This window comes from Dipodomys ordii, unplaced genomic scaffold (assembly GCF_000151885.1).
Source record: "Dipodomys ordii isolate 6190 unplaced genomic scaffold, Dord_2.0 Scaffold84, whole genome shotgun sequence".
NCBI lineage: Eukaryota > Metazoa > Chordata > Mammalia > Rodentia > Heteromyidae > Dipodomys > Dipodomys ordii.
The window spans coordinates 3,792,117-3,803,064 of record NW_012267300.1 but is presented as its reverse complement, the minus strand read 5'-3'; positions in this window follow the sequence as shown (position 1 = coordinate 3,803,064).

Sequence of the window (10,948 nt, the reverse complement as noted above, 5' to 3'; positions counted from 1 at the left end):
CGAGTTAAACATTTACGATACTTTATATATGCTAGACAATATGAATAAAACCAAATAGGGTGAGGAGCTTCTCAGAGGTACATACATTCCTGGTGCCATGGGACAGATATCAATAGAGTTAAAAGATAAAAGAAATAGGTAGTATACAGATGGTAGCAAGCACTGAGAGAAAAAATATCTGAGAATTGGGGAAGGGAATGTTTCAGAAGGAAATATTTTCAAATGGGTCAGCCTTCAAAATCCCACTAGACATCCTACTGGCATTTGAACAAGGACCTGGAGGACATTAGACTGCATCAGGGTTTAGAAAAAGGTTTTACCAGGAGAGGGGAGAACAAGCCAAAACCTTGTGCCAAGCATGCTTTTGGGGGTTTCCAGGAGTAGAATTAGCAGTCAGAGTTCCTGGCCTAGAGGAAGAGAGGGGAAAGTAACAGCAGAGGAGGTCAGAGAGGTGAGGAGGCCAGGAGAAAGGACGTGTCTTGAGGCCATGACAAGAGTTTCCTCTGTTAGAAAGATGGATGCCTGGGGGCTGAGGGTTTAGCTCAGCGGAAGGGCGCCTGCCCGGCGCGTGCCAAGCCCTGGGTTCGGTCCTCAACCCTGGAAAAAAAAAGCTACAGAAAGAAGCCTTTACAGGGTTTTGAGCAAAAGACTGACTTGATCTGATTAATTTTTTAAATGGCCAATCTGGCTTTTTTGTGAGGAACACACCACTGGAGAAGAGAGGTTGAAGAAAGGAACTAATTAGAGAGGCAGTGGTGGTGTTCTTCAGAAAAGCAGCCAGGGAAATAGGAAAAGTAGTCCCATTCTGGATGTATCTTTGCAAGCAGATTCATTAAGGATTACTGCCACTGAATATATGGCTTGAGAGGAAAAGAGAAGAGAGGGATGATAGGAGGAAAGCCAGAGTGACTGATTTAGCAGACACTATTGTCTCTTCATTTCTGCCTTCTACTTGAATACCATCGTCAATCAATGTGGAGATCTGTAGATGCTTGCTCTATGATTTCATCATGTTACTGGCATTCTTCCCTCATTAGGTCCTCTTTAGTCATCAAAGTGTGTATCTCAGAGCACTTGTACACTATGAATATTATGGTTGGGAAATGGTTCCATGTGCCACTATCTAATTTTGGAAATGCCATGTTTTATAATCTCCTTTGGAGCCTAATCATCAAGGATCTGAGACAATCAACAAAAATCACACCTGGTCTCCCCCTCCTCACACACCTATTTCATTTAACTTAGTATATCATTATTTGATTTGGGGATACATTTGATTCTCTTATCTTCTAGTTAAATCACAAAGAATATACTCACGCATATGTTGGAAAATGCTGAACAAAATAACATTTCCCTGAAGGGACATCCTCTCCACAACTTAGTAATTCTTGCCACATAACTTTGCTCGAAATAAACATTTTGTTTTGGTCTGGTCATTCCTACTAAAAAAGTCCTCATCCTCATGTCTTCAGGATTAATTCTGGATTCTTCTACTACACATTCTATGCTGTTCCCAGTCCTGCCTCAATGGCATTCTTGTTCGATGCTGATCTCAAGGGGCTTATAATTATACTGAGCACATTCTAATCTTTCTCTTTGAGCTCTAGAAAGTTCTCCTCAAACTTTTTCACTTAAATGATTTCACTGACATTGTCCAGTGCAAGTGCCATTTCTACTAGGTAGCTTCCTGTGACTAGTACATGCCGTGGCGGCCTTCTGTCATATCTTACAGCACACAGTGGTCTTGTTATTCATTATATTTTCATATTGTCATATGTTAATATTCTTTAAAATTGTACGTGTTTTCTCAAACTGTATTTCTTTGAAAGCATGAATTATTACATTTGGTACTCATCATCAATGACACCTAACATAGAAACTTGGTAGAATACAGGTTGATAGACATTGGCTGATTAGCTATGAGTGATTTTGATGTAGTAAACTTGACTAGTTTTCAGAATACAGTGGTAGCACTGTTAGTCTCATTTTACCCTACAGGCATCCCTGGGTAGGTGATTTAAAGGAGACCACTGTTGGGGAATCACCATAAATGCGAAGGATACACAAACTTCAGTGTTGTACTGGAGACATTGATTATTTTTTCCCACAATGCCACTCCATTTGGCTAAAAATGTACTACTTTTCAAGCAGTCTAAATCTAAAATTTTCACTTTACCATATTTTAAGCACATTAATGTCTACCTTGCTTTTGAGGTATCATTTTGCTTTTGAGAGGCAGATTTTCACAAAATTCAGTTCAGCACAATAGTAGATGGATTAAATAGAGCTGAGTATAATATGGGGCTGACTGAGAGCTTCTTATCATCCACTGAGTTGCATAATGCACGTGGGTATTTAATATAGTTTAGTTTTCATAATGTGTTGGTTAGTTGATTGCACTTGGTCAAAAGGGTGTTCAATGAGTCCACAAATGAGGTGGCTTACATTGTACTTGCCTTCATTTGGATTCATACTCCTTTGGTTTGTATGCTGGTGAGCTTGTCTGTATTGTGTGTGTGTGTGTGTGTGTGTGTGTGTGTGTGTCCTGGGGCTTGAACTCAGAGCCTGGGTGCTGGCTCTGAGTCTTTATGCTTAAGCCGAGTGCTCTACCACTTCTGGCTTTTTGTTTCCTGATCAGGCTGGCTTTGAACCATGATTCTCAGATCTCAGCTTCCTGAGCAACTAGGATTATATGTGTGAACCACTGGTGCGTGGCTTCCTTGGATTCATTTTGGGTGCACTTGTTCTCACAGACTATTAGTACAATCATAACTAGAGCAGACTTCACCTCTACATTTCAGATTGTGGAAAATAAGATAAAAATCAGAATCAAGGAAGAACAAATTTCTAGGGAAATTGAGGCAATTATGGTCCTCATCTTTATGACCTATGCACTCAGTGTCTAGGAGATTTGGCAAATGCAAGCCTGCATCTAGCAGCTACTGTACATTTGGACAAGGGTTTTGCAGAAATGGTTGCAGTGATATCAGAGGGCAGGAAGCTAGCCAGTAACTGTCTGGAAAGTCCATTTATTAAGAACAGAGTGCCTGCCAAGAACAAAGGTTATAGGAAACAGGATTGAGCTTCTTAGGAGGGATTTTCAGGTATTAGTAGGGTATGCAAAGAATCAGTCCACACTGCTGTGCTAAATAGGACACAAATACTGGGAGGAACCCCCAGATACACAGATTAGACCATCAGTAGCACTTAAGAGTGGGAACCTGTCTGGGCCCTGAATAGCCTTTATAGCTACCCACTGACACTGTAGCTTAAAGCTCAGGGCAGAAAATTGGGAAAATGAGTGCCTATTGTTAAGTGTATGTATGCAATGGGCCTTGTTCAGAAATGGCTCTAATATAGATTCTTAGGCAATTTGTCTCTTATTTCTACATATCTACTTATTATAGGAGATTTTTAAACCCCAGGCCCAAACTTCTGGGTTTCGTAACGGAGAGATCTGGACCGCTTGCCCAACAACCATTATTTGTAAAAGATAAATAATGGTTAAGAGTAGAAAATAATGGTTAATACAGCAGTGGGAAAGTCAGTCCATCTTCCTGGAACACACATTTACTTAAGGTTTAAATAGTAAAAAGGACTGGGGGAAGGAGATGAGAAGTTGGCATAGTGAAACAGGTTCTGTCACAAATGCTTTCCATGGTCATGGATGAGGGACAGCATTCCCAGGTAATCTGGTAGTTCCTTGTCTGTGAATTGGAGAGGTGGGAGCCTTGTAATAAGAAGAACCACTGGTGGCTGAAAAAGGTGCATATTACTGGTCATATCATTTTAGCTCCCAATTGACCAAGTAAAGTAGATTTTCTTTTTCCTCTCCTGGGGCTTGAACTCGGGGCCTGGGTGCTGTCCCTGAGCCTCTCTGTGCTCAAGCCTAGTGCTCTACCACTTGAACCACAGTACCACTTTCAGCTTTTTCTGAGTAGTTTATTGGTGAAAAGAGTCCATGGACTTTTCTGCCATGGCTGGCTTTAAACTACCATGATCCTCAGATCTCAGCCTCCTGAGTAGTTAAGATTACAGGCATGAGTCACTAGTGCCCGGCATAGAATTTTTTTTTTCAGAAAATTTTCAGATTAAAAAATTTTTTGGCATATGTGAAAAACAAACTTTACAATTTAGGCAGGATGGCAGGGAGGGATGTAGTTTGGAGATGGGAGGAAAGGGATGGTAGGGGAAAAACAAAGGAGGAGGCAACAATGCTTGATAAGAAATGTAATCATTACCTTGCTCATATGATTGTAACCCCTCTGTACAGTATTTTCACAATAAAAACTTATTTAAAGAATATTTTTGGCAAATGTAGGTTCAAACATTTAAAAACATGGTAAGATTCTGATATTCACCAATTTGAGTTATACCATTTGATGCTTGAGAGAGAAGTCTAGATTAATAATGATTTGGTTTAATACTTTTATTTTCTAAAAGGTTATTCATTAAGTTTATCAAAATAATACTATTCAACATGATCTGTAGTGGGTAAAATGCTAAAGAAATGTGTGGCACTAAAATTTTGTTGAGTTATAAACAATATGTTTTAAAAATTTCAAATACATGCTTGAGATGATTGGGAAATTAGCATTTGTTTATACATCTTTCTTGAAGTTCAAAAAAAAAGAGAATTATTTGGGCCAGAAAGTTGGTTCAGTGGTAGAGTGCTTGCCTTGCATGCATGAGGCCCTGGGTTCAATTCCTCAGCACCACATAAACAGAAAAAAGCCAGAAGTGGCGCTGTGGCTCAAGTGGTAGAGTGCTAGCCTTGAGCTGAAGAGCTGAGGGACAGCGCCCAGGCCCAGAGTTCAGGCCCCCACGGACAAAAAAAAAAAAAAAAAAAAAAGTTATTGACTTCAGGCAGGTGGTCTGATTCTTCCTGAATTCCACTATGGGTGCAAGAATATGGCTCACAGCAAAGGACATAGATATAGAATAGAAGCAAGGATATGTGTCTTTTATCCTGCTTTCAGTTAGTTCATGGGTAAAGGAAGGAAACTTCACTTTAGCAAAGCAACTCATTGGAGTACCAAAGCTGTGGTTATCCCTACTCAGAAAATGGATGAGACTGAGCCTTTAGTTACAACATTTTGGTAACAACAAGAATGATAGATGTCTGGGGGAATAAGACTGATCTGTCAACCAGCTAAGTAAATTTTTTCAGTTCTTTTTTTATGCTTTTTTAAATCGTAAAAATAGTGTACAGATGGGTTACAGTTACATGAGTAAGGTAATAAGTACATTGCCTATTGAGCATTGTTACCTCCCCCTTTGTTTTTCCTCTACTATCCCTTCCTCCCCACCTCCCCAACTCCTTCCTCCCCCCACCCAAGTTGTAAAGTACGTTTTCAACATAGTGTCTGGTATATTTCATTGTTACAATAGGTCAACCTATATCCTTATTTCAGCATTTTGTTATTTCCCTTTCCCTCCCCAAATCAGAAAAGCTATGTACATATGACCCTATAAGTGGTATGAACCCCCAAATATGGACAGAAGTGGTTTTGTTCTTTCATGCTACTGTTTTTAACATATTTAAAATGTACTATGTGATTTTTTGTTTCTCTTGTATGTTCTTCCCTCATGGTATAACCCGTTTTCACTGAATTTATGTTGGTGCTCTGCATCTTGTATATACATTTTTCCAGCTAGTTAAATATTCAGCTCTAGCTCCCGCATGATGCCTATAGCCAAGCAAATGAAAACAACTAAGCTGAAGCAACAAAGAGAGGAATAATAAATGTAACATGTGTAATAAGCACGTAGGTACTTATTAAGTAGAAGGTCTGTCACAAAATGCTTTCTTTTCCACAGTAGCTCTGCTAGATCCCTAATTTGTAGATACAATGTTGAGACATAGTAAGATCATCTTATGCAGCTCACAAATGGAAGTCTGTTTCAGACCAGCAAAAAGCATTCTGAAATGATTTGGGGTTTTGGATTCTAGTAGGGGAGATTTGAAAGATGTATAAAGTTCTTGGATCCAGAAAGCATTGTTAGAGCTGGAGAATTTGAGGTACCACTCTGTCAGAAGAAAGGAGAATGGATTAAATCCATTTGGTCCCACAAACCAGTCCTTACACTGGGCCAAACTTTTAGCAGCAGCATGTTCCTGTCGTTTTTTTTAATACCAGTTTTCAAGCCATATAACTCTGGAGAGTGTAACTCAGATGGAATTGAGGTGGGTGTATCCCAGGAATCAGTGTTTAAAAAGCTGTCAAGGTGATTCTGAGAAACAGAATCTTTGCAAGCCCCTGAGATGTAAGCTTTCCAGAGCATCTGGTCTCCGGCTCAACTACATCTTCTTCATTCTCATTTTTCAATTCAGAAAGTAGGCTGTGAGGGTAGAGACATGCTCAGACTGGAATAATGGAATAATAATAATAATTTCGGCCCTGGTTAGTCTCTAGATGCTGAGCCTGCAGACTGCATTCTAACACTTTCTTGGTAGAGAAGGTGCAGTGGGAACTGAGGATCTCGCAGTGAGCAAAGCCTCTGGCTGACCACTGGATGGCAGCCCTGTTCTTTCTTTCCTTGCAGTGTTTCTGCTTACACTCAATCCTAGCTCTCGTTAGAGTGCTCCTGCAGCCTCTTGCTACTGTTTGTCCTTCCAACAATGAAAAACAATGTGTGGCGCCCAACAAGTCCCTTGATCAGCAAGGATGTGATTTCAAACCCAGGTAGGCCCTGTGTGAATGCACAGGACAGTGCTTTTTAAGGTGAAGAAAGGTTCTTTTATTTTTATTGAAGCAGCTTCCCCTGTTTCTTTCTGGGATGTGTTTGTAGGTCATGCTTTGAGTGATAGAGATTAAGCATGTTAAAGAGAAGTCCAAGAGAGATGATCAAATAAATATTTTCAGCAGGGAAAATATTTTAGTCTATAATATAGGTTAGAGGGAACATAAAAATCTCTTTGTATCTGGTTTTGTAAGCTATTGAATTCAGTGAACAAAGCTGTTTGTTTTTTATTTACTGCCCTCTGGTGGAAACATATTTGGAAATTCAATTTTTTTGAAGATGTTCAAGATAGAAATAGGCAGAGTCCCGTCATCATGGGAAGGCACAGTGTCTTGGGAAGTTACAACAAGCCTTTTATTTGGAAAAGGACTTGGAAATAGTGTCTCTTGTTTTTTTTTCTCAAGCAAACATTAAGCAGAATCTATCATTTGAATTAAAATTTTACACAATTTATAAGTCACAAAAGAACTTTGATGTTAGAAAAAATTTCGATTTTGGTATCTACTTGCTAGAGCTATGATTTCTGCTTCCCAAGTTTGTCCTTTCATTTATATTTTAACATGTACTTCATGAAAAAAAAGGGCTTTAAAATAAATTTGTATTTTTGTATTTTCTTCCCCTTCTACTCCACTTCTCATGTTTTTCTAAGTTTTTAATTTTTTTTCTTACAAAATCTAAAATCTTTATTCTTGGCAGCTTTGCCTTGCTGGAAGATAATCATGATCAAACTGGTGTTTCTTTGACAGAGTCTTGCTGACAGGCTGTAGTTCATACTAGAGTCTTGTTAATGACTAGGAGCAAGGCCAAACTTGATTCTTGGAATTGATCCTCCGGCTTGCCATGGAGACATTTGGCTACATCCTGGATTCAGAGGAAATTCCAGCTCTGGGTATTTTGGTGGGAACAGAGGGAGCTGGACCGCTCCCAAGTTTGCTATTCAGGCTGAATTTTCTAGCTTGTAATTTCTTTGGTTGGTGTTTTCAGTTCTAGAACAACAAGAGAGAAGATACCTAGCAACAAGAGGAAATATTTAAAGCTCCATCATTTCCCTTCCTTAAAAAATAAATTTCTTTATTTCTCCCTTGTCGCATAACTGAACTTTACTCATTCCATTACAATTCCCATAGACATGTACAATTATTAAAACTGAGCTTACTATCACTTCTTAAAATGGAATCCACAGCTGGGCACTGGTGGTTTATGCTTAGGATCTTAGCTGCTCAGGAGGCTGAAATCTAATGATGGACCTTTCAATTTGTCTCCCCATGCTGGGCAGACTCTTACCTCCAATTAATCAGCAAAAAGCCAGAACTGATGGTGTAACTCAAATGGTAGATTGCCAGCCTTGGATGATAAAGCCCAATGAGAGCATGAAGCCCCAAATTCAAGCCTCAGTACTGGCACATGCACACACAAAATGTGATCCACATTTCTGTGCAGTACAACTGAATCATCTCCACAGAGATCATAGAAATTGAAGTAAATATTAGCGGTTTGTGTGTCCCAGTGTGTAGCCTTGGGATTCTTAAAGTTTGACACAATCTTATTTCCATCTTCTGAGGGTCCTGGAAAATAGGTGACTATTGGTAACAATAGAAAAGTGAGGATATTTTCTCTTGCTGCAATGGGTGTCATTTTACTACCATCTATTTGAACTTCTACAAATTGGCATATCAATTAAACAGAATGTTTTCTGAGGTTCTTCTGAGATATGATATAACAGGAATCAATTAAAAAATACTGAGCATTTGTTATGAACCAAACACTGTTTCTGCTTAATCCTCACTACCATCTGCAAAGCAAAGACATTGAAAAAAGTTGTTATCATAGTAATTCATGAAGACATCAACACAAAAAGACAAACTTATCCTTGCACTAAGAAGGACAACAGGCCACCTATTCATTTGGTAATGAGGTTCTCCAGACTTTAGGCCTCAGCGTTTTCAACAAGGAAAGCACGAAGTGTAGACTCAAGGCCAAATCTCATGACCCAGGTTCAAGTAACCTTGCCCCACGTCCACATACATTACCAAATCATATCATTTGTTTTAGTCAGACCTACGTGTTACTTTCCTTGACACAAGCTGTGTGGGAAGCTGTGTGGGTTCTAGGATTGACTGAGTTTGATGATGTAAAAACTGTGAAGGAGGCTATGGGGTCTCTTGTGCATCATGAAGTATGTTTTACTAAACTTCAGCTCTCTCAGAGAGCACTTGGATGAGAATTTCAACATTGAATGTTTGTTTTTGTTCTTTTAAGATACTTCACTTGCATACCTCATGATCTTTCTTCAAATGTGTTTCAGTGGAATTGGTTAGATTGTGTTTGATTAAATTACAGCCTCAACTTACCTCCCTCTAGTTGCTTTAGTGGTGTAGATGTTTCCTGACTCACTCCATTACCTTGAGGAAATCTCTGGGTCTGTTCTTTAGGGGGCTGACAATAAAGGCATGCCATAGGAATTTTGTTAACTTAATTCTCACTGGGCAACCATATTCATGCCCATACAATTGTATTATCATATTACACATCCCTGCAATGGCTCCTTTAAAAAACAATGGTCTATATTCAGAGCAGGTTAATTCTGCAATGTTCTGGAAACCTGGCAGAATCATTAATAAGGAAACCAGTTGTGTGTGGATTTAAATTAATCAGCAAGCCTCCACCAGATAGAAACTTAAGGGGAGGGGAGAGTTTCACCTTGAAAGGAGAAAATATACTCCCCTCTCATTGAACACACACACACACACACACACACATTTATAAGAAACAGATATAGTGTGGCCATAGTTTTTTTTTTTTTTATAAAGCTGTATGAAAGGAACAAGTTTAAATCTCTGAAAGATGAGCTATACCCATAGAATGACTTCAGGTTCTAAAGCCCTGAGAGACTTCATTGGTTTATTTTTTAATATACATATGTATATATATATATATATATATGTTTATTGTTAAGATACTATACAGAAGGGTTACAGTTCCATTGAGTAAAGTAATAAGTACATTTCCTATCGAGTATTGTTACTCCCTCCTTTGCATTAGTTTATATACACATTTGTGAAGAGAGCTCTTTTGGATTTCAATTCCAAGAGCTGGGGGAGCCACTCCCAAGGTTCCAGATCAAATTTGGTAGAGCACAGTATAAGAAGTAAGGAAGAGACAATGTGAATCAGTAATTAGGGAAATTGTGGGTCACCTAGTACCAGCATCATAGACCAGGCTCTTTCTAGGAGCTAGACTGATGACAGCTAAGAATCATTCCAACTTCATTTCACTTGGTACTTAACACATATGGAAACCAGGAACGAACTTTCAAACTGGGAGTTTGACATTTGACAAAGTTGTTTAAAGCCTGCAAACTAGGAATAAATTCTATGCAAGTAAAAAACATTTAAGACAAACTAGATAGCTATTTATATTGAGCCGTACACAGGTAACTGACAATACTGAGACATCCAATTTATTTTGTTATCTTGTATATTTTTTTTATGATGAGGAATTCTATTCTTTTTTTATTGTGAAAATACCGTACAGAGGATTCCAATTACATGGGCAAGGTAATGAGTGCATTTCTTATCAAGCATTGTTGTCTCCTCCTTTGTTTCCCCTTCCCATCCCTTCCCATCTCCACTCCCCCCACCCCTACCCGCCAGCCAAAGTTCGTTTTTTGACATAACGACTTACACATCTCATTGCTACAATGGGCCAACCTGTATCCCTCTTTAAATGGTTTGTTTTTGCCCTTCGCCTCCACAAATTATACCAGAATCAAATACAATGAAAGCAGGGGAGGGACATACAAAGCAAACAAGAAATCATCATATAAATATGTTAGAAACAATCCCAAGAAAGAAAAAAAAAACCTTTGAATACTTATCTTGGGGTTCATTCCCCTAACATCAACTTATCTGACCTTTTCTGCTTGACTCAGACATATACTAGTTATTGCAAATAAGGGAAACCATGGGACCTATGTTTCTTTGAGCCTGGCTTCCTTCACTTAATATAATTTTTTCCAAGTCTTTCCATTTCCTAACATATGGGGCAATGCCATTCTTTCTGATGGAGGCATAGAATTCCATCATGTATATACACCACATTTTCTTTGTTTTTAATTTTTATTTATTTTTTACTGTGAAAATACTGTACAGAGGGGTTACAATTACATAGGCAAGATAATGAGTACATTTCTTATCAAGCATTG